General features: G+C 35.1%; 1 long non-coding RNA gene across 2 annotated transcripts in view; it reads left to right on the top strand.

The window, feature by feature from the left end:
• The window catches only part of LOC307185614, a 35,825-nt gene extending 16,473 nt beyond the window's left edge, over positions 1-19,352 (top strand). For both annotated transcript variants that reach the window (XR_013828113.1, XR_013828114.1), the window contains exon 5: positions 18,363-19,352. This is a non-coding gene — a long non-coding RNA (uncharacterized lncRNA). The remainder of the gene's footprint in view (positions 1-18,362) is intronic.
• Positions 19,353-19,830: the final 478 nt, after the last annotated feature.

Genomic DNA, 19,830 nt, shown 5'->3' with positions numbered 1-19,830 from the left:
ATGTTGGGTTAAAGAATCCAGTCATAAAGGGCTACATATTTTATGGTTTCATTATTAAAAATGAACACAATAGGCAAGTATAGAGACAGAAAGTAGATTAGTGTTGGGTAGGACTGAGAGTGTTGGCGAAGGAAAAGAGTGACTGTTAATGGCTGCAAGGCTTGTTTTGGGTTAATGACAACATTCTAAAATTGATTGTATTAATGGTTGTGCAACTTTGAGAATATCCTGAAGACTATTGAATTTTATACTTTAAATGTGTGAATTGTATGGTATGAGTCTAATCTCAGTAAAGATGTTATATTTTTAAAAGGGATAAGCATACCTCTCCAGAGCTTTACACTCTATTTAGAAAAGAAAATGTTTATAGGATCAATCAAAATTTGATAAGAGCTATGAAACATTAATGAACAAACTAACAGTTTTACTAACTCAATTGTGGAGGTGTTTCATTTGGGAAAACCAGATAAGAATTCATATGCAAGGTGGAATTTGGGCTTCAGAATGATATCCATAGATATTGAATGTACACTGTGAGAAAATAGTGAAAAATGGAAAAGATATAGCATCTTCTGGAATGCAGTAGAATGTACAGCAGAGGATTAGCTTTGAAAAATGCAACTTCTAACATGAAAAGGAAATCAAATCATGGCAGGCCTTGGATGTCATGCTAGCAAATTTGTTCAATACTTCAGCTTGAGAAAGTTTTTCAAAGGTTTAAATAAGGTAGTAAAAAATGACTATATCAGTTGATTGCAGTTTCTTGGTAATAAAAATTTCTCAGTTTTCAATAACAGTTGTTAAGGGACTTCTGTCTTTAGAGGTACACAATTTCTAAAGGTTGACTTGGTTGTCAGGCTTATTTTTATTCTCAACACATACTGCTTTTCTTTTTTCTTTTTTTTTTTTTTTTTTTTTTTGCGGTACGCGGGCCTCGCACTGTTGTGGCCTCTCCTGTTGCGTAGCACAGGCTCCAACCACGCAGGCTCAGCAGCCATGGCTCACGGGCCCAGCCGCTCCGCGGCACGTGGGATCTTCCCGGACCGGGGCACGAACCCATGTCCCCTGCATCAACAGGCGGACTCTCAACCACTGCGCCACCAGGGAAGCCCCAACACATACTGCTTTGAAACAGTTGAGTTGGTCATCTTTCATGGTCAATGAGAAGAAGTTTTAGAGGGTAGTCTAAATGACACATAAAAAGACTGACTGATAATATATCACTAACATATTTATTTGCATTCTCCATCGGTCTCAAGGGATTTTAATTACCTAGATTGAATGAAATAAATTAAATGATATTATTGGAAGTTTGGAGATTTTGATTAGTTCCTAGATTTTTACTTAATATCAGTTTCATGCGTTCAGAAAACTAAAAAGTCTACACATTCAAATCAAGAAGCTTATATTTTTTCATTTTTGGAAACTGAGGAAATGTCACCCTAATGTAATATTATCCTGCCATATCAGCAAGAAAACTCAACTCTAGTAAAATGTGTAATATGAATTTCTCTGATTCGATGTCACACACTCTCCAAAGTTGTCTTATAATTTCAATATTTAGCTTCAAAATAGAAATATTACATTTTAATAGTGGTGGTGTTATTATTTATTATAATTACATTATTTCATTGTTTAGATATTTTTATGGCTGCGTGGGTGTTTTAAATAAAAATAACCATATTATTTTAGACAATTATTTGAGACAATCATTTTAGAGATATGATCTATCACACCCAGCCTTTTGTGGATGAAACTGAGTCCAAGAAAAACTGTGAGGGGCTAATGGGTTTATCACAATTTAGTGCCAAAGCTGGGATACAATTCAAACATCTTAATTTCAGGATCAGTGACTTTCCTTATATACCATCCAATAGATTAGCTAACAATTGTTTGGATAATCATGTAGGAAACCTAATAAAATTATGTGACATGGTAATAAATGATTTCTACTTCTGGCTTGTCAAGGATTTGGACTATAACAAGACTATAACAAGCCCCAAAGCCATTTATTATATTCTGCTATATGACATTCGGTCATGGGGGCCTGCCCGAATTCAGATCTTCGTGGATAGCAAGGGGTCAGTTAAGTCCGTTCAGCCAAGCACTAAGTCCTCATGTTTGGCTTCAGTACTGCTGGCATTTTCCTGCCTCAGCGTGATCACAGTCTTACTGAGTGCTCTCACAGAGTGTGAGAGAAATGAATTGCATTAGGTTTTAACAATAAAGATGCAGTTACCTTCTGCCGTTTCCAGATTTCCTGTGTGACAAACGTCAGAATTAAACTGTTGCAACATTCAGCACATTTTTATCCAGATAAATATTGAAAACATATTTAATGCAATATCGAAGGGATTAGAGTATTCAGAAAAGGGAAAGTCTGACTAATGCAGCAGCTGCACAGCATTCCAGTGCACTCAAGCTATTGCCAGCATTTATTAGCCAGTCAAGTCTTTGACAATAAACAATCTGCGGTCCGGCTCATGTTCTCCAGCGGATAGTTGTTGGAAGTTTGTTTTCATGACGGCATTAACAGTTCTTGTTTCTGCAGGTTGCCTATTACTACTGCTTAATTAACATCGGAAGTCTTTTAATCGAGCTTTAAATGTACTTTTAATTGCATTCCAGCAGATGATATTTTTATGCTAATAATCCACTTGCAAAGGGTAAATAAATTAATATGTATCAAAAATAGAATTTGCAACAGAAAATAGTGTATCTGTTAACTGCAAAAATTGAGCTGGTTGTTTCTTAATACCTTATTTCATAAACTTTATATCTAAAATAAAATGAAACAAAAGAAGCACACCATTTTTTCAGCCTTCTTCCATATGTAACGCACTGTTTACATCTCTCTATAACTATATTATCTCATGGGGTTAGAATCAGGCCTCCTTTTAAGCAGGTTCATGTGGAAAGGCCAAAATGGTTGCAGAAAGGGTTGCATTTCCGATGGGATGGGTTTTGTTCTGTTTCCAGGTCATACTAGTTGTTTGATCTTTTGAATCTCACTTTTGGGTAGAATGGATCATTAATGTAGTCAAAAATCATTTTTGGTAGTTAAAATTGGAAAGTATCCAAACGATATGACAAAGAAATAATTAAATCAAGATGAAGTTTTTCCCCTTGGAGAGTATCTCTAACAAATATTTTGAAGAAAAAGTGGAAATCTAAACTCAGGAAATTAAATGTAAATATCTCTAGGACTTCAACTGTAAAACTACAAATGTAAAGATAAAATTTAATGCAAAAGATAGACTCAATAATATGTTACTCTTACATAGCATTTTACTAGCAATTAATACTCTGTATATACATGCATACCAAGGCTTATGTACTTTGCTATTAAAATTTAAACTTTGGCTTCTCTTATTTTTTCCTTTAATATATTCCATCTAGAGAGTATTTTGAAATTATTTCAACAACAAAAATGGGACCAATGTGATTTCTGCCCCCATAAATACAAATAGCATAAAAATGAAATTCCATGTATATAAGCATCCATGTTTATGTAACATAGCAATGTAATCTTTAAACATTTAATCTATCCTATTTTGTTTTCTTTTTGGTCTCTAGGAGTTTACAATGTATAGATATCGTCAATTAAATAACCAAATTAAGTTTGAATAATCTAAACATAACCTCTAAAACTTAAATTCCTTTTTAAGGGCCTCTGCATCACCCTTGTGGAAAGTTTATAAAATTTTTAGGCATTAAAACATTTAAAACATTTGAGTTGTATGTAATGAAGAATTAGGGTGAAACATTATTCAGTTCCTATGAAAATAAATGTATTCAATTAATAGAATTATTTTAATTAAATCAGTATCCTAGTATAGTTTGAAGGGCTATAGATAAAATTTAAAGCACAAGTTAAATAACTCTAAAACTTATGCCCAAACTGGCTGTTATTGATTATCTCATATCAATCAACCATTTATATTAATCTATAAAATGAATCTTTCAACCTGGTAGCAATCTTCTCCTGTTTTAGAAAGACAATGGTCCAGTCTGTATGTAGGTTGAGATTCCATAACATAAGGCTTCAAAAAAGTATCTTCTTTATAGGAATGGGAGAATGGGGAAGGAGATATTCTGTTTAGTTGTGTTAGAGAGTTGTAAGTGGTTGTTCATATAAATATAATTTCTTTAAAAGTACTTACCAATATATAATAGCATGTACTTAATCTGGTGATGTAGAAGCATATGAAATCAATAACCTCATCTCAGGCTTATGGTTTATGATTGTCTCCTACTGATTCAGTAGAATATGTTATAATTTTGTTTTCTACAAAGCTTTCTTCTTGGTCAGTGTATGACTTTATATAGTTTACCATACCTGCTCTATCCTTGAGGAACTTGTATTTTAGATAAATGAAAAAAAGTGTAAACAAAAAAGTATCACCAATTTTATAGGTGTTTTAATAAGAAATAATAAGGCACAAAAGTCTTTTTAAAGAAGACTCTTGTAAAAAGTCTTCACAGAAGGGGATCAAACTTCTTTATAAATGAGGGAGTATTTGGGGCTGAATCTTAGAATACAACTATTAAAGGTTCAAAAAAGCAGTTTTCCTACAAGTATTTCATTGCTAAACAACATAAAGTATTAGAAGTTTTGAGACCCAACTGAAAAAAAATATCTGTAGAGTTATATACAAACCAGTAAGATTGTTAAACAAACAAGAAATATTATATTTTCATGTTTCATGAAAATGTGAGAAAATGTAAGAAAACTTGGGGTGGAAAATATAAGAAAAATATTTTTATTTTATTATTGTATTAGGCAAATATACTTTCTATTATACAAGAAAAAGTATAAAACATTATTACTTACCTGAATGATACAATGGAACATATATACAGAAAGTTCATTAAACTTTTCACTTCATTTTGATATTTTCACTGCTGGAACTGGTTGCTTTAAATAAAATATGAAATATCCATGTGTAATATTGTTGTAGTCTAAGTAGTTATGTCCCTGCAAATTCTTATGCTGGAATCTTAACCCCCAAATATGATGGTATTAGGAGGTGAGGTCTTTGGGAGGTGCTTATGTCTTCATGAGGGTGGTGCTCTCATGAATGGGATGGTGTTCTTATAAAAGTGGCTACACAGAGATCCCTTGGCCCTTTCACCATGTGAGGACACAGGGAGCAGTTGCCATCTATGAACAAGGAAGTGGGCCCTCAACAGAACACAACTATATTCATGCCTTGATCTTGGACTCCTCAGCTCCAGAACTGTGAGAAATAAATGTTTCTTATTTTTATAAGTCACCCAGTCTATTGGAGTAAATAATCAGCCTGAAGGGACTAAGATAAATGTATATGTATTTTTAACAATTTATTGAGTCACTTATATTTATTCTATTCTATAAGCAATAACTCTACTCCAAGCCTTTGCTGTGTATTCCATAAATATTTGTTATTGATCAAAATGAGGCTAGACCAAGAATATGTGATATGTTACTGCTATCCATTTTCATCCTGCATAGTCAGTGTTCTTCTTGTTTTAATTATTTCTTTGGCATATCGTTTGGATACCTTCCAATTTTAACTACAAAAATGATTTTTGACTACATGAATGATCCATTCTACCCAAAAGTGAGATTCAAAAGATTGAACAACTAGTATTACCTGGAAACAGATCACTCAGAGCAAAACCCATCCAATCAGGAAAGAAACCCTTTCTGCAACCACTTTGGCCTTTCCATGTGAACCTGCTCAAAAGCAGGCCTGATTCTAACCCCATGAGATAATATAGAGAGATGTAAACAGTGCATTACATATTGAAGAAGGCTGAAAAAAATGTATACTTCTTTTGTTTCATTTTATTTTAGGATACAAAGTTTTTGAAATAAGGTATTAAGAAGCAACCAGCTCAAGTTTTGCAATAAACAGATACCCTATTTTCTGTTGGAATTCCTATTGTAACTGACATGGTGGTGGGGATAGGAGCTTCTGAAAGAAGCAATCGAGCCAGATTACTAAAGTAATTTAATAAGTACTGATCAACAGGGGAGACCCACAGTTCATAAGACCCACTTACATAGACGAAGTTTCACATCAGATTCAAATGCCCAATTTTAAAAGATAAGCAGACAACCATAATCAGGAAATATCTGGGGAGGCCTCCAATATAAAATAAATAGATCAAAACAGATAAACAAGCAAAAAAGGAACCTGTAAGAAACATGAAACTCAGAAAGAAAAAGTTAGTATCATTAATATTCTCAGAGATAAAAGAAAGAGATGTATCCATGCAAGAAGACCAGGATGTAACAAAAAAGAACCTTTGGAAATGTAAAATATATAGTAGAAATGGAAACTCAGTATATTGACTGGAAACTTAAATTAAGGAAGCCTCCCATAAAGTAGATCAAAAAGACACATTTATGGGTAACAGGAGAAAAAAAGATAAAAAATCAGAGGCTCAGGTCTGGAGTTCCAACATCTCAATAAAAAGAGTCCATGCAAAAGAGAGAAGAGAAACAAAAGAAAAAGGATGAGAAAATAAACTAATTCAAGAAATTATTCTTGGAATGAAAGGATTAGTTTCTTGATTAAATAGATCCACCAAATGCCTAGAACAATAGATGAAAATGGATCTACCTCTGCATATCATCCTACAATTTCTGAATGTCGAACATTGTTATCAATGAGAACAGCATGATTTTCAGAGAGGAAAAATAATAGTTTTTATATGAGAAATCAAACCATATTTGAAGCTAGAAGACAATGGAGGTATGGCTTAAAATATTGAGGATAATTTTTCCAACCTAGTACTCTGTCCCTAAAAGAACTATCAATTAAATGTGATTGCAGATGTTTTGCTATAAAAAGTGTTGAAAAGCTATTTACTTTCAATAACTCATTATCAAAAGCTACTAGTGAATAGTCTTAAGGGAAAATGAAATAATTAACAAGTAATTAAATTATAGGGGTTGAATAATTTTTTTAAAAAAAGGAAAAGAGAATCTGAAGGTGATAAAGAACAAGATCTAGAGAGCAAACACTCCAGACTAGAGCAAGTCAGAAATCGCTGATGAATTTTGTAGGACATCTGATGCATTAGAATATATTTTTTAAAATATTTTATTTATAGAGGTAAACTTGGGATCAGTGATTAATACATAGAACTGGTGATTAATACACTGAAAACTAAGCAAGTAGAGATAATTAGCAACCCCAGGGGGAAAAAATAAATTGTTCAAGAAAAGAAAAGAAAAGAACATTAATATTCTGTACAACTTAGATATGAATCATGTCTACATAGTCATAATAATATAAACGCAGACTATTGATCTAACTAGAACTATAGCTATGTTTAGGAATAGACAGAAGGAAAGTGTGTTTGTTGCATTTTGTGGGAAAAATAGCTCAACTCCCAAGACATAGAGATAAATAACAAATGTGACAACTAACATAGTTAAAAGTTATTGCTTCTGGGAAGCAGTAAATGATGAGAGAGTTTTTTGTGAAGGGGTTAGAAGACCGCCATTTTTCATAAAGAAAGGCTTGACTCTTTAAACAACATATAAGTTTGAGAAAATTAAATATAATTTTGACCCAAAAACGATCATTTAAAAAAGAGATTATATGAAATGGGAGAATAAAATTCAATTCTGTTCAAGAAAGGAAACACTATTCTTGAGTAAGTAAGATATGTGGAAAAGAACCATACTGACAGCAAAGTAATTGGGAAGCACTGACTTGTATTTAATTCTATATGACCTGTACAAGTACATGTCTTCAGTGTTGTTTGTTCCTTAATTCCACTGAGACTGCTTGCAAGTTACTTATTATTCTCTCTCAATGCTCAACAGATGGAGGATTTGTCATATATTCTATTCTTTTCTTTGATCTGATAGAATACAGTTTACATTTAAATCTAATCCAATATTATAAAGAAAATGCCTAATGTTAAAAAATCACAAAATGCTAAAAGAACATTTACAGTACAATAAAATGCATGATTATAAACACTGTTACAAAAAACACCATACATAAAATCACTTTAACTTTTAACCAGATTATCATCTGGAAGGCAATGTACACATTTTGAGATCTAGAGCCATTGCTCCAGGGTTTTAAATTAAAATGGAATTTTGCCAGAAGGAAACACACACACACACACACACACACACACACACACAACCCCAAGAGGAGGAACACAAAACCCCAAGAGGAGGAACACAAAGAATAAATAGAATAAACCTAAAAACGATCAAGACAAATTTAATGTGTTCTAGGAGAATTGTAATTTGAAATCAAGTATCAGTGAATTATTTTAAAACCATACTACTAAATGATCAACACATTAATGTATTCATTTTGAACCTTTCCTGCAGAAAGGATCAGATAAGAAATGTATTACAGTGGTCCAGAGAATGACATCACAAATAAGTATATTCATTTTGCAGATTGTTGGCCAAACAACAGCATATTAGGCAGCATAGGCAAGTAAGGGAAAAGGTGTATGCTTTTTAAACTTCTCCAAAATACTCTTGTTAAACCCAACTCATGATTTCAGGTTATGTACAGCCCAGGGTTAAAAGGAACAATGATCAAGTTGGACTCAGACTAAATTTGTGTTAAACTGTTAGAAGTAAATGTCAGGAGCGCTAATGGTCAACGTGACTGATTATAAAGAAAGTTCTTTTCCAAAAGGCACTGTTAATTTTGTTTCTTAGGAAAAATTGTATTAATAAAATAGAAATAGTTTACTAAAGGTGCTTAGTTTATAAAAATATAAAAATATAAAAATAATCATTAAACCCACACTGCTAAACAGCTCACACTATAAAGTAGAAAAATGATTCATGTTTATACTTTAAAAGTTTTGTGTGTGAGTGTGGTTGTATGTGTGTGTGAGTGTTTAAGGTGTAGGGGGTAGCATTCTGTTCTTGGAAGTTTTTCATAATTTTTCTTCATTCAAATACAAATGTATCATGAAATGGAATTAATATTAAGTTCAAATATAAAAAATACAATGTTATATACTACATGCAGCTGACAATAACCAAATAAAGAAATCTACTTTAGGAGAGATTATGAAATACTTGGGAGCTTCTAGAAGCCTAGACACTCCAATCCATAACCAAGCATGAAGGTCTGACTGAGTTAAGACACCTACCCAAGACACCTAGATCAGAAAGACAAGCCTGAACCTGAGTACACACATTTCTCATTTTTGAGATCATGAATGTTTTTATATCCTAATACAAACTTTTACCAAAAATATTCTTCTTTTAGGTCTATAGTTAACATTCTCTTGATTCTGTCCTCTGAAAGATTTGGAAGGATATGAACAGTCTGAAGTGATGTTCAAAGAGCCTAAGCTCTAACTTTCATAGTGTCAGAGTAGTAAAATATGTCCACTGTTGAATAAAACTTGGGGAACATGAAGACATGCGGTTTGTTGAATTTTCCTGACTTGATGTTTTGTTACTGTTCTTTGAGATTGCTTTACCTGTGGCACTTCTATGCCTTATTTCCGTCTGTGTGCCTCTGTGTGTGTTATTTAATTCAGAGTAATTAAAATTATAGCATTGAGTTTAATCACAAAACTCTGTCAATCCTTCCCTTGTAAACTTCGGAACTATTTCAACAAACCTTTAGACTCAAAGATTGACCAATTCAGTCAAATAGTTGATTCAGTCAAAAGGCTAAGCAAATTTATTTGATTAAAGTAGGTAATTCTAGGGCTTCCCTGGTGGCGCAGCGGTTAGGAGTCCGCCTGCCGATGCAGGGGACACGGGTTCGTGCCCTTGTCCGGGAAGATCCCACATGCCGTGGAGGGACTAGGCCCGTGAGCCACGGCCGCTGAGCCTGCGCATCCGGAGCCTGTGCTCCGCAATGGGAGAGGCCACAGCAGTGAGAGGCCCGTGTACCGCTAAAAAAAAAAGAAAAAAAAAGTAGGTAATTCTGTGTGTGAATAATCGGATTGCTGACTCCTTATTGAGTATATTTTAAAATAGAAGACCAGGGCTTCCCTGGTGGCGCAGTGGTTGAGTCCGCCTGCCGATGCAGGGTACACTGGTTCGTGCCCTGGTCCGGGATGATCACACATGCCGCGGAGCGGCTGGGCCCGTGAGCCATGGCCGCTGAGCCTGCACATCCGGAGCCTGTGCTCCGCAATGGGAGAGGCCACAGCAGTGAGAGGCCCGCGTACCGCCAAAAAAAAAAAAAGAAAAAAAATGAATAGAAGACCAAAGCATGAGGAAAAAAATTCCATAAATCTAGCAATGCTTTTAACAGATTTTTGAAAGTATAAACTTTGGAGCCAAATAGATCTGTGTTCATTATCCATTTGGGAAATACATTGACTCTATGCTCCCTTATCTGTGAAATGGGATTGATATTACTTATAGAGGTTTTTTCAAAGTGTGGCTTTCCACAAACCCATCTTCATCAGAATCATTAGAGACTTGGATAAAACATGTATTCCTGGGCCTGCTTCAGATCCTGGAGGTGAGCATAGAATCCTCATCATTAACCAGTACCCCAGGTGATCTTTATGCTCCCTAAAATTGAAGAGTCATGACTAAACCTCAGGATTAGTGTTTAGATTAATATTAACAACCAAAACATTGAAGGCCTTAGCAAACTGAACTAATTCTGAACCTGTTTTTAATGGGGAAACCGTGAATTCTAAATATAACTTTGGCAAGGTTTTTGTTGGAAGAGGGGAGGAGGATTCTAGTTAGAACTGCTCCCGGGCCCCAGAGGGCAGCAGCCTGGTGTGACACCACTAGAAAGCACCCAGGCTTTTATGTGCTGGCACGTTACTGCATTGAGCTCTAGAGCCCTTATATAGCCCAGCCCTGAGTGCGTGTGATATGAACTGACATGAACATAATCTTGTGGGTTGTGCGGTTCCAGTGAGTGGACTTGCTGCAGAGAAGATAGGGGACAGCACTGTAACTGTATCTTCTTCTTCAAGATCATTCCTCTCCCTTGGACACTTTACCACTAGGTGAGCACTGCCTTTAAAAGACTCAAAAATATCTAGTAAATGCAGTAGAAAATTTAAATAGATTAACCCATAAAAAGGAAAGCAAAACAGGCAACACAGTTAAAAACAGGATCTGATCACTCTAACAACAAGAAAAATGTATAAATTCTACTTCTTTCTCTGCAACTGTCAATTGCAAGACAAAGCAACTGATGATAAACCTCATTCCATTAATACATGCCTAATTAATTGAAACCATATAACAATTATATGGGATATCAAGACTTATTTAAAGAAATATCCAAAATAACACATAAACAAAGTATTCCATACCAATGTTTTTTTCTTTCCTTATTTATTTATTTGCTTATTTATTTTTTAAGCAAGGTATGAGAATTAGATTCAAAAGTAGTGGTTTGTCTTGTTCTGGATTAAGCAAATTGGCTAGGTAGAAATGCATTTTTCTGAAGTATCTAATTATGAATGAGAACATTGTGCTACCAAGTTTAAAATTGTGGTCTGAATGACTCTGTGGATTTTGTAAATAATTTATTTTTTTATTGTTCTTTAGATGTAAAATATGAATGTGTTCTAAGGCCGTAAAAAATCAATTAAAAGGAGAAAAGTACATAAGGTGTAAGAATGATTAAAGGAAATATTTAATGGGAGGGAAAATATGAAAGGTTTATATTTTATTGTTCCCTAGATAATACATACCTAGGGATTTATAAATGAGAATTGAATTACATGTTAGAGGTTAGGAAGCACACACAGCTCTCCCTTTCCTGGTTCACTGTGTTACAGTAAGTAGAACACATTCATGGAAAACCTGGGCTACATTTGGAGAAAAAAAAAAAGCCTCCTGTATGTTTTGCAGCAGAAATAATGAGAGGCCTACGTAGTTTGAGCTTGGTCGGTTGTTCAGCTTCAGTTTAAGGATTTGTTAAGTCCAATCTCTGAATTTCACATAGCTTAGGGGGGCTGGGTATGTGTGTGATTTGTCCATATGTGCACCATTTACATAAACAATCTTCTTATTCACTATACAGAAGAGTCAGAGATCTGTGATTCCCCTTAGGCAAATCAGTTATATTTAATGGTTCAAGAACAAGGATAGACAGGTAATCTTTACACCAGGACTAAAGCCTTGGAAGGAAGAGTGAGTATGGCATTTCTTATAGGACTACTGAATTAAATGTGGAAGAAAAATGGAAAAATGTGGTAAATAAGCCCTGTTTTCATTTTTAAATAGTTAAATAGAATTAGATTTTAAAATGTAACCCAAAATAATATTAAAAATTAAATCTAGAAAAATTTGAAGGAGCTCTTGTAGTTGTAAAATAAGCTTTATCAGATAGGAGAAAAAATTAAAGTTAAAAAGAGAAAATAACCTACAGTATATAATTTATTTTTTCATCATGGCTAAGTTGGATAAAAAGAAATCCTGACAACAGAGCTTACACACTGAGAGCTAAACACATTTTAGAGTATCAGTATTCTAAATCCTAAACTCTCTATGGAATATTTATTTTCTAGGACTTTATAGCTACTTAGTTTATGTATGGCAGGAACTGAAGGCTGATATTTATATTAGTTCAGTCTCTGAAACATTTTTGATAGGCTTATTTATGATTTAGAACTGGTAAGAATTTAGGTTGCCTACAGCTCAGGTTTCATGTTAGGTCTGGCAATTTTTCCTTCATGTCACAAAAATTTTTCATCTTGAACACAATAGCCTCACAAAATCATTGAAGGGGAAAATGTTCACACATACACACACAACCATTAAAAAAGAAAAAAAACCTAGGAATCTGTTATGCTGTTTCCTTGTGCTTTCTCTAAGAGTATTTTTTTTTTTTTTTGCTCCGGACGTGGAGGCCCAGCGGCCATGGCTCACGGGCCCAGCCGCTCCGCGGCATGTGGGATCTTCCCGGACCGGGACACGAACCCGTGTCCCCTGCATCGGCAGGTGGACTCTCAACCACTGTGCCACCAGGGAAGCCCTCTAAGAGTATTTTTGGTGGTCGTTTGGACCCACAGTCCTAAAGACTGTATGAGGCTGTGGTCTGAAGACCCTACACATCAATTCTCAGACAGCCTTGTGAAGGACACTGCAGGAAAACTGGTGGCAGTTTTGTTTTGTTACTTTTTATTTTGCTTAAGCCATCTTCTTAATGACATATACAAAACAGAAAAATCCTTAATTTGTTCTACTTCATGATGAACATTAAACTCTTCTTAAACTTTGTCCAGAACACAAAAGAGCTGACATAGTGTTACTGTCACTAGATAGGGTCAAATTGCTGTAGGTGTCAACATATCTTAATAGATTCTTAGGCAGTGGAGAAACTTTAGAAAACCTCTCACATGTCTCTTTTAGAGTTCAATAAACTGAGGCAAAGAGAAGTGAAATACCTGTATTCACACCACATGCTAGTGACAAAGCTAGTACCTAATGTAGCCTAAATGTAGCCATTTTCCTTTCTCTTTTCAGTTATGACAAATACATTAGCAAGTAATTATTATAATTAAGATGTATATAGGTAAGTTAAACAAAAATGTTTCATTTTCAATTCACTGTACTTGGAAAATATTTTTGGCAGATTTGAGCCCCAGGGTAGTCTCATAAATGGAATACATTTGAGTGATTTTATTTTATTTAACTAAGACTGGAAGACATGCCTCACACATAGCAAAAATAGCTAAAATTGAACATTTTCCAAATATCTTCTAAGGCAAGCACCATGGGAAACAGTGGGAATTTGAAAAGACGAAGACCTACTAGAGAATAGACTTGAGGACATGGGGAGGGAGAAGGGTAAGCTGGGACAAAGTGAGAGAGTGACATGTACGTATATATACTACCAAACGTAAAATAGATAGCTAGTATAGCACAGGGAGATCAGATCAGCTCGGTGCTTTGTGACCACCTAGAGGGGTGGGATAGGGAGGGTGGGAGGGAAGGAGATGCAAGAGGGAAGAGATATGTAGATATATGTATATGTATAGCTGATTCACTTTGTTATAAAGCAGAAACTAACACACCACTGTAAAGCAATTATACTCCAATAAAGATGTGAAAAAAAAAAGAAAATGAAAAAGACACTCTTTTGGTCTAAAGCATAGTGTAATATCCTGTGGTAGTATATTATCTCTATAATGCACTGGTTATTAAAGGAGGAACATTCCCAAGGAAGAAGATCAATAAATATTTGATAATTAGTTTGTTTTATTAGCTAAATAAAATAGTTTTCCATTTACTACTTTGCATATTTTGTACAATGAAATCAACTTTTATAATCATAAAATTTAGGGGAGTTCATTACTAGCACAACAGATTAAAATGACTGTATCTCTGCTGAATTCTTTAAACATTGTTAACAGGCAAATCATTTTGGATCCTCTTACCAGTAATAAAATATAACTTTCACAAGGTAAAATTATGACTCTCAGGCAAATATAAAGTGAACACCTGTCAAAAATTTTACTTAACTCATTAATTAACGAGTGAACCAGTAAAATGTTGAATGTTGGAAAATCAAAGTATAAGCAATTTAATAAAGGAGTGTCAGGACAAGATTGTTGGGTTAAATACAAAACTGGTTAGTGTCCATGCAGGTCGATAAAACATAACCTTTGAGGTTAATTTTTCCACAGGACAGAAACTATTTGCATAACCATCAGAAAAAGAATATGCAAATTTACTTCTATCCCTAAAGAGTTGTAAAATAGCTCAGTCAATAGAAAATCAATCAAACATGTAAATCTAGCACATCACTGAAAGAACACCCGGTAATCTCTTTTTGCCTATTTTGAAGTTTTGGCAATCTTTTCTCATACCAGCGTGGTTTATGTAATGAGGCACTATGCTTCTGTACAAGAACCCCAAATAATTTATCTTTTCTACCTTCCATATCACTCACTTGAAGAATCTATTTGACCTCAGTTAGTCCTGTTTTTTTTTTTTGTTTTTTTAAGTAAGCCCATTAGCCAACTGCCCAATTCTGTAACAGAGAAAAGAAAAAAGAAAATTTCTGAGTAGCAGACTGCTATATTTATTCAGGGAACAAAACTTTCTATACTTTCTATTATATAGAATATGTTCAATTTAAAGTTTATTTAAATTTCTGTTTGAGGTCCAGTAAACATAAGGTAGCTCCATACTTCAGTGAGTATGTGGGAATTTAAATTTAGCAGTTGAAGTTTAAGCACATTGAAGAGGAGGAAGATAGGGGATTTCCGAGGCAGTTAATCTAGAGTGTTCCTAGACAACTTAATCTGCCTGTTAAGCCCCTCAAAAGCAGTGCTTTTGAAAATTTCTTTGCTTTGAGGCTTTGCCTCAGGAGATCTAATAATTTTCTTGTTTTTGTAAGATGGCAATACAGAGGCATATATTTGCTGTTATTACATCAGTTTCCATTGTCTCTGATCCATAGCTGCGTAAGTGATAGTAAGGAAAAAGAAAGTCTGCTCACCCAGTTGAGAGAAAGGGAAAACATGACTTCTAAGCTCAGTATAGATGAGAAGGAAATCCTGAATATGTGAAATAACAGAACTTCATGCTCCATGATAAAATTAAAATCCATCATTAAGATATTACTTAAGATTACATAATATTATACAATATGATAGCAAACTATACAGTCTACTTTATAACATATGATTCGAAAAGAATACATGATTTTTTTTAATAAAAAGCACAAGCCGGGCTTCCCTGGTGGCGCAGTGGTTGAGAGTCCTCCTGCCGACACAGGGGACACGGGTTCGAGCCCCGGTCCGGGAAGATCCCACATGCCGTGGCGCGGCTGGGCCCGTGAGCCGTGGCCGCTGAGCCTGCGCCTCCGGAGCCTGTGCTTCGCAACGGGAGAGGCCACAGAAGTGAGAGGCCCGCGTACCTCAAAAAAAAAAAAAAAAAAAGCACAAGCCATCCAGTAAGACCTTAGCTATGCACAAGTTTCTCTTTGATTGTGTTATCTTGTTATCCACAGTAATGCTGAAGTGCAGTCCTAATGAGAAATGTTGACTGATGCCTTATGCAATGAGGATAACCTCTTCACGCTAAATTGTACTGCATTATTTCTTTTGTGTAGTCTTTGACTTATTATATTTTTAAAAAGTTAACTAAATTTAAAATTCTAATAAGGATTATTATTAGCAAAGAACAAAAATGCCCAGTTGTTGCACCTAGACTTAAATTAACATCAACCTCATAAACTATGGAATAAATTTCATAAACAATATTTACTTACCTTCAAGTTTTATTTATGTTTCTCATTATCTAATAGTGGGTTAAGCTATTTAGTTCTTACAGAAATGTAACCCCCATATATTGCATTGTTCCTATGAGGAATTAGGTTTTGAATAATGGTTCTAAACAAAGTTCATATTATTACCAAGTATGTATTTCAAGAGTTTTTTAAATGACTATTATGCTGAGATATTGAGTTTCTAAACAAAATCTTGAACTACAAAATTGAAAAAAATCATGAAAAAATGGATAAGCTAAAAGGATTTGAAAATATTTTGAGACTTGATTTTCTTTAATTGCATTTTCGCAAATAATTATTATAATAATTATTAACACCAGTGTTTCTCAGTCAGCTGAAGCATCATTTCTTCACATAGGAAAATCCAAAGTAGATTTTCATCCTTCCCATAAACTATTTTGGCAAACTTAATTACAGTGTTTATCAATGAAATCATTTCAAATTCCTTACCGTAATCAGGATTACTCTTATCTCATAATCTAAACTAGTACATAAATTCAAGAATACAAGGACTGTATTTTGCTCAGTGCTGTATGTCCAAGACAGAGAATCTAGTCCCAGTAGGTCCTTTTTGTTGACTGAATGAATTAATGAATGTTTTAAATTTGACAATATTACACTTAATATGTATCACAATATTATTTAAAAGGCTACATAATGAACCACTGAACATAGTATAATTCAATCCTGTAATCTTGACTATTTAGGTTGTTTTCTACTCATCATTATAAATGATTGTGCATCTTTGTGCTCATTCCTAATTGTTTTGAGGATAGATTTTTGGAATTAAGGTTCCTTTTGATATACACTAACTGACCTTCCCAATGTCTGTACAAATATAATGAACTGTTTCAGTGTAACTTTTTCCTTTATAAAAGTTACCTGGAAAAAAATTGACAACATAAAATCTGCAACATTTTAGAATTATTTTTAAAACATATAGAATGTATTTTTGTATTATTGCGTTTATTTTTCAAAGACTATTTTAAAAACTGGCTTATAATGATGGTTAGAAAGCTACTTGTGTTTTATACAAATTGTGGCAAATGTAATTAAGGTCAACTATCACCCCACGAAAGTTTCTACTGTATGTAATACATCTCATCAGTTTTCATACAGTTGTTGATCTAGAGTTTAAAAAGAAAGTCAATATAACATAAAAATCTCTCATTTTGATACCTGGCCCCTTAAACTTGGTATTTTTATATAATTTTGCTCATAACTTTATCTTACCATCTGTCTGGGCAAAGCTAACAACTTCCCTTATTTTGGCAATGCTGAATGAATGCATTTCTACAGGAATCCTTGACATATTTATTTTATGCTCTTTCATGAGGGTTACAAAATATGTGCTGCATGATCTAGAAAAAAAGTGCTAGCAACTAAAAACTTAACTATTAGAAGGTATGATTTTTTCCTTTAAAATCCCTTGAAAATCTCTTATTTGATTTTCTTAGTACTCTCCCTAATACCATAGAAAGTAAGATAATTCAGCTGTGAAAACAAGCAAAATTTTTTCTAATATAGAACAGCTGAGTGCTTCACTGTCTTTACAAAGAATTCACTCCTGTAGCCACAGATATTTTTTTTTAATCAATTTTCTATTATGGGCACAGTGCGGTTAATTAAGGGTTCTCCTTTCTTATTGTAGAAAACTTAGGAGAATAAAAAGGCAGAGGGAGCCTGAATTTTTTGAGTTTGTGTTACATTGGCCTTGAAAAGAAAGAGAAGAGGATAATTTAGCCAAAAACAACAAACAGCCAGTTACCACAAATTTCAAACTCTCAGGTTTAGAGTGAAAGAGACCCATTAATTCGGGGATGTCAAGGCTCCTGGTGAAATTGAATACCAAAAAATACTCTTGAGTTGCTCTAGCTAGCTGCCTTTAGGAGATAGTGTTTTGGGGAAATGTCTATGCTCGTTATTTAAGCTCTTTGTAAAACAGTGGAAAAGGGTGGAGGGAATAGAATCATGTTGTCTAAAGTATACATCCACTCGTTCAGAATCCCAACACAGTGCATAAACTCTGGCCGCTAAGAGAAAAATAGAAGTAACAGTTTCCTGAGAATTGTTCAGCCCACATGCTATTAAATATACCACCTAACATTGTTCTTTTACTCTCCTTTTTCACTCCTGCAGCTACCACATGTGATGGAAGGAATCCAAGTTAAACACTCTCACCAAAGTATGTTCCAAGACAGATGACTGGGCCTCAGGCTTGGCCAATACAATGTGCTTCTATTCTCTATTTATTTTTGTAGTTCAAAGACCTGGCAGTAACCGAGTTGATGCCTGCCATAAGGACCAGTGCACTCCTGATTAGTGCCCAGTGATTTTTATATCTGTATGCCAGCTACTCAGATAGACTACGTATAAAGAGTAGGGGGATTTTTTTGAAAGGAAAAGAAACCCCAGCTTCCACTTAACGCTTTGAAATTTCAGATGATATACTGCCAACTTACAGACCTTGCTTTAATCAGAGCAGCCACATGAAAAGGCTGTTTCTATTTACCCTAGGTCATTTAGGAAACCAGTGATATGTAGGCCGTGCAAAATTTCAACTTCTCTTAAAGTTGGCATGTTCTCCTCAACTAGAGTTGAGTCTTGATTTTGTTTTCTGAGTACAAATATTTACAACCCTGTCATACATGAGTTTTAGTCTTCCTTCTGTCTACCAAAATATAGCCTTTTTAAATAATGCTTAGGGTAAATTGGAAGTTGTCTTCTGATGGTGGGCCCATATAGATTTAAATAATGCCTAAACTACTCTACTGGTCTGTATGATCAGGCCACTTAAGGTGGCTGTTCTCTTGCTCTCTGTATATTCCCGGCTTGACCAATGCCTATTTCACCTACACCCTACTCACATGGCTGACCTCCCTGCATACCTGCCCCACCCCAGCTGGGACTATTCTAATCTTTAGATCAGAACATCTACACCTGATAGCTTATTAAAGTGGTGGTGAGGGGCCCATGCCTCTGCTGGTTTCCCTGGTAACCCATGAGCCAACCTGACGTCAATTCCCTCATAACTGGCAACCTCCCCGGCCCTTGGGAGAGAAGCTTTCCTCCACGTCTGGTGCATATGGTGGGGAGTCGTGCCAGGACCTGGCTTCACACATGTAAGTTCCCCCATCCAGTAAACCATTGACGTGTCTGTTGCTGACTCTGGGCTCTTTCTTCGGTCTGGAGGACGTGCAAGTACAGGCCTTGTAGGCCTGTGGGGTGCAGCCCGACAGTTGGCAGAGCAGCCAGGAGGCCGAGGAAGCTGCCATGAGCGCCGAGATGTCAGGAAAAAAGGACGGGGGATGGAAAGTTGTAGGGGCCTGAAAGTTGCAAGGGGAACCCTAGGGTGGCTGTCCATAGCATGTGGGGTCCTGTGGTGGCTGTCCTTGATGAATTGGGGCTGCCAAGAGAGTACGGAGAACTCATGGACACCCCTAAGGCTGTTGCGGGGTTACTGGCCGCCATTACAGTGGGAAAAAAGAAGTTAGACAAAAGGTGGTGGCCACAGCTATGGGCTGGCCGTTGCTTTTTATATTAAGAAAGGCCACAGAGTCTGAGCTAAGGCCAAGGTGAAGGTTAACTTGAATGCCGATTTCTGTTC

Source organism: Stenella coeruleoalba, assembly GCF_951394435.1.
Source record: "Stenella coeruleoalba genome assembly, chromosome: 4".
NCBI lineage: Eukaryota > Metazoa > Chordata > Mammalia > Artiodactyla > Delphinidae > Stenella > Stenella coeruleoalba.
Note: the sequence above shows the minus strand (reverse complement) of the source record. Positions and strands in the feature narration are given on the sequence as shown.